Raw genomic sequence first — 5,000 nt, 5'->3', positions numbered from 1 at the left:
ACCAACAGCGTGGGACACAAATCCAACTACGAGCTTTTTAACCGCAACAACTTTAATATACGCTATTGGAGCTGGAATTACCGCGGCTGCTGGCACCAGACTTGCCCTCCAATAGATACTCGTTAAAGGATTTAAAGTGTACTCATTCCGATTACGGGGCCTCGGATGAGTCCCGTATCGTTATTTTTCGTCACTACCTCCCCGTGCCGGGAGTGGGTAATTTGCGCGCCTGCTGCCTTCCTTGGATGTGGTAGCCGTTTCTCAGGCTCCCTCTCCGGAATCGAACCCTGATTCCCCGTTACCCGTTACAACCATGGTAGGCGCAGAACCTACCATCGACAGTTGATAAGGCAGACATTTGAAAGATGCGTCGCCGGTACGAGGACCGTGCGATCAGCCCAAAGTTATTCAGAGTCACCAAGGCAAACGGACCGGACGAGCCGACCGATTGGTTTTGATCTAATAAAAGCGTCCCTTCCATCTCTGGTCGGGACTCTGTTTGCATGTATTAGCTCTAGAATTACCACAGTTATCCAAGTAACGTGGGTACGATCTAAGGAACCATAACTGATTTAATGAGCCATTCGCGGTTTCACCTTAATGCGGCTTGTACTGAGACATGCATGGCTTAATCTTTGAGACAAGCATATGACTACTGGCAGGATCAACCAGGGAGCTGCGTCAACTAGAGCTGAGCAGCCGGCCGCCCGGGAGTGTGTCCCGGGGGCCCGCGCGAACACGCAAGCGTCCGCTCAATTATTCTGCAAACAGGAGGAGGCTGAGCTCCCCTGCACAATACACCTCGAAACCCTCTCAGGTCCCGGCGGCGCGCAGCGCCGTCCTAAGTACTTGGTCGGGTTCGAGAGAGGCGCAATCGCCCGGAGTTTGGCGAGTAGACGCTTTAGGTGCGACCACCCGTGCTCCCAACTGAGCTTGCCGCTGCCGACAGAGGCCCGGGAGCGTGCTGTCGTGGCATTGCCGGCGGGAGACAACACGCGCCACCTACGGTGGCCGGCAGCTCCAACGCCAGCGCCACAGAAGGACAAAAGCCCCACTTGGGTGCCGAAGCGAACGCGCCAACACGTCCGCACAGCTGCGATACAAACCACCTGCGAGAACCGCAGAGGCGACCGAGCAGCAGACGGCGTCGCGGCGCCGAGCGCCGGGCGGCGGCGCATCCTCAGCGCACACAGTCCTCAATCGGACCAGCACACTGCAGATGTCCACCGCGCTTCGCACCGGGCCCGCGAGGACCTACTTTGGCCGCACGGCGCCGCGTGCAGGGTGCGCCGGCGCGCAGCTGCGCCGCCTGCCGCCTCCGTCGGCCGGCGCGCCTGCCACTGGCCGCCCCCACCAGCCGGCTGTAGCGCGTGCGCCCACGCACCGCGCGGCCAGCACGCCGGGAGGCCCCCCCTCACCGGCCGGGGACGGTCCCACCCAGCCACCGCCGCGTATCGCTTCACACCCACATGCCATTCACGTTCGTGGGCATGGTGGGTATCGCTGAAACAACCGGTTGGTAGCTCAACCGATCGTCGCCATCACTGATTCACCTCTAGCGAGAACAACCGCACCACAACGGTTTACCAGTTGTTCATTTGCGTAACGTCACCAGCAAACGTAGACGTCCATCGCCATTTGCAAATTCAACGATTGTTGCATGCCTGTGTCAGGTGTCACGACACACTATGTCTGCCCACATACACGCAACAACATGTGCACGCTTCGCGAACACGTGGAAGGTGGCCCCCGTACGTATGCGATGTCCATTGCGCGAACGACTGTCAACCGGCCTCTGTCGCATGTCGCAGATGTGGAACGCAGTGCACCATGCTATCACGGTGAGTGAGAAGAGACGACTACGTCTGACAACACGCGCCACTACATCAACAGACGGCTCATGCTGATCGCCATCCACGGCATACCATACTGCAATCCAGCTCTTATAGGGAGACGACACGTAGCTGAGTGCACAATATTTGGACCGTATGGTTCGCCGTTGTTGGCGCAGTCGTGGTACGGTCACACATGTACCACGATGTATCATTCAGTACATGAGGACCAATGTGCAGTACAGTGTGTGATTTGGACGTACAACATCAGCGGACAGTTGACACAAGCCGTACCACAACGTAGGCTGTGCTTCGCCATGCGAATGCCAATGAACAACTGCGAAGGGCATTGAGCATGTACGTCCTGCTGCCATCCGCATTACAGTGTATAGCTGCAAGGTGTTTAACATGAAGCGATACTCTGGGGACCGGGCAGTGCGGGTAGCAAACTATATTGCGGGGGTTGCAGTTAGGCAACACTACACTAATTTAACGCGTCGTATGACAATTACAGAGCAGGTTAAGGCCCAACGTGTGTTGGGTTAAGGCCCAACGTGTGTTGGGTTAAGGCCCAACGTGTGTTGGGTTAAGGCCCAACGTGTGTTGGGTTAAGGCCCAACGTGTGTTGGGTTAAGGCCCAACGTGTGTTGGGTTAAGGCCCAACGTGTGTTGGGTTAAGGCCCAACGTGTGTTGGGTTAAGGCCCAACGTGTGTTGGGTTAAGGCCCAACGTGTGTTGGGTTAAGGCCCAACGTGTGTTGGGTTAAGGCCCAACGTGTGTTGGGTTAAGGCCCAACGTGTGTTGGGTTAAGGCCCAACGTGTGTTGGGTTAAGGCCCAACGTGTGTTGGGTTAAGGCCCAACGTGTGTTGGGTTAAGGCCCAACGTGTGTTGGGTTAAGGCCCAACGTGTGTTGGGTTAAGGCCCAACGTGTGTTGGGTTAAGGCCCAACGTGGGTTAGGTTAAGGCGCAACGCGGGTTAGGTTAAGGCGCAACGCGGGTTAGGTTAAGGCGCAACGCGGGTTAGGTTAAGGCGCAACGCGGGTTAGGTTAAGGCGCAACGCGGGTTAGGTTAAGGCGCAACGCGGGTTAGGTTAAGGCGCAACGCGGGTTACGTTAAGGCGCAACGCGGGTTACGTTAAGGCGCAACGCGGGTTACGTTAAGGCGCAACGCGGGTTACGTTAAGGCGCAATATAGGTTAGGTTAAGGCGCAATATAGGTTAGGTTAAGGCGCAATATAGGTTAGGTTAAGGCGCAATACGGGTTAGGTTAAGGCGCAATACGGGTTAGGTTAAGGCGCAATACGGGTTAGGTTAAGGCGCAATACGGGTTAGGTTAAGGCACAATACGGGTTAGGTTAAGGCACAATACGGGTTAGGTTAAGGCACAATACGGGTTAGGTTAAAGCACAATACGGGTTAGGTTAAGGCACAATACGGGTTAGGTTAAGGCACAATACGGGTTAGGTTAAGGCACAATACGGGTTAGGTTAAGGCACAATACGGGTTAGGTTAAGGCACAATACGGGTTAGGTTAAGGCACAATACGGGTTAGGTTAAGGCACAATACGGGTTAGGTTAAGGCACAATACGGGTTAGGTTAAGGCACAATACGGGTTAGGTTAAGGCACAATACGGGTTAGGTTAAGGTACAATACGGGTTAGGTTAAGGTACAATACGGGTTAGGTTAAGGTACAATACGGGTTAGGTTAAGGTACAATACGGGTTAGGTTAAGGTACAATACGGGTTAGGTTCCACGTGGCCCTCTCCCGGATTTTCAAGGTCCGAGGGGAAGATCGGGACACCGCCGCAACTGCGGTGCTCTTCGCGTTCCAAACCCTATCTCCCTGCTAGAGGATTCCAGGGAACTCGAACGCTCATGCAGAAAAGAAAACTCTTCCCCGATCTCCCGACGGCGTCTCCGGGTCCTTTTGGGTTACCCCGACGAGCATCTCTAAAAGAGGGGCCCGACTTGTATCGGTTCCGCTGCCGGGTTCCGGAATAGGAACCGGATTCCCTTTCGCCCAACGGGGGCCAGCACAAAGTGCATCATGCTATGACGGCCCCCATCAACATCGGATTTCTCCTAGGGCTTAGGATCGACTGACTCGTGTGCAACGGCTGTTCACACGAAACCCTTCTCCGCGTCAGCCCTCCAGGGCCTCGCTGGAGTATTTGCTACTACCACCAAGATCTGCACCGACGGCGGCTCCAGGCAGGCTCACGCCCAGACCCTTCTGCGCCCACCGCCGCGACCCTCCTACTCGTCAGGGCTTCGCGGCCGGCCGCAAGGACCGGCCATGACTGCCAGACTGACGGCCGAGTATAGGCACGACGCTTCAGCGCCATCCATTTTCAGGGCTAGTTGCTTCGGCAGGTGAGTTGTTACACACTCCTTAGCGGATTCCGACTTCCATGGCCACCGTCCTGCTGTCTTAAGCAACCAACGCCTTTCATGGTTTCCCATGAGCGTCGATTCGGGCGCCTTAACTCGGCGTTTGGTTCATCCCACAGCGCCAGTTCTGCTTACCAAAAGTGGCCCACTTGGCACTCCGATCCGAGTCGTTTGCTCGCGGCTTCAGCATATCAAGCAAGCCGGAGATCTCACCCATTTAAAGTTTGAGAATAGGTTGAGGTCGTTTCGGCCCCAAGGCCTCTAATCATTCGCTTTACCGGATGAGACTCGTACGAGCACCAGCTATCCTGAGGGAAACTTCGGAGGGAACCAGCTACTAGATGGTTCGATTAGTCTTTCGCCCCTATACCCAGCTCCGACGATCGATTTGCACGTCAGAATCGCTACGGACCTCCATCAGGGTTTCCCCTGACTTCGTCCTGGCCAGGCATAGTTCACCATCTTTCGGGTCCCAACGTGTACGCTCTAGGTGCGCCTCACCTCGCAATGAGGACGAGACGCCCCGGGAGTGCGGAGGCCGCCGCCCCGTGAAGGGCGGGGAAGCCCCATCCTCCCTCGGCCCGCGCAAGGCGAGACCTTCACTTTCATTACGCCTTTAGGTTTCGTACAGCCCAATGACTCGCGCACATGTTAGACTCCTTGGTCCGTGTTTCAAGACGGGTCGTGAAATTGTCCAAAGCTGAAGCGCCGCTGACGGGAGCGATTATTCCGCCCGAGAGCATCCCGAGCCAACAGCGGCGCGGGTCCGGGGC

General features: G+C 56.2%; 1 non-coding gene across 1 annotated transcript in view; it reads right to left on the bottom strand.

Annotated features, from left to right (window-relative positions):
* Nucleotides 1-675, bottom strand: part of LOC124583235 — a 1,910-nt gene extending 1,235 nt beyond the window's left edge. The window contains exon 1 of the ribosomal RNA XR_006974103.1: nucleotides 1-675. This exon is cut by the window's left edge and continues 1,235 nt beyond it. This is a non-coding gene — a ribosomal RNA (small subunit ribosomal RNA).
* Nucleotides 676-5,000: the final 4,325 nt, after the last annotated feature.

This window comes from Schistocerca americana, unplaced genomic scaffold (assembly GCF_021461395.2).
Source record: "Schistocerca americana isolate TAMUIC-IGC-003095 unplaced genomic scaffold, iqSchAmer2.1 HiC_scaffold_451, whole genome shotgun sequence".
Lineage (NCBI taxonomy): Eukaryota > Metazoa > Arthropoda > Insecta > Orthoptera > Acrididae > Schistocerca > Schistocerca americana.
Note: the sequence above shows the minus strand (reverse complement) of the source record. Positions and strands in the feature narration are given on the sequence as shown.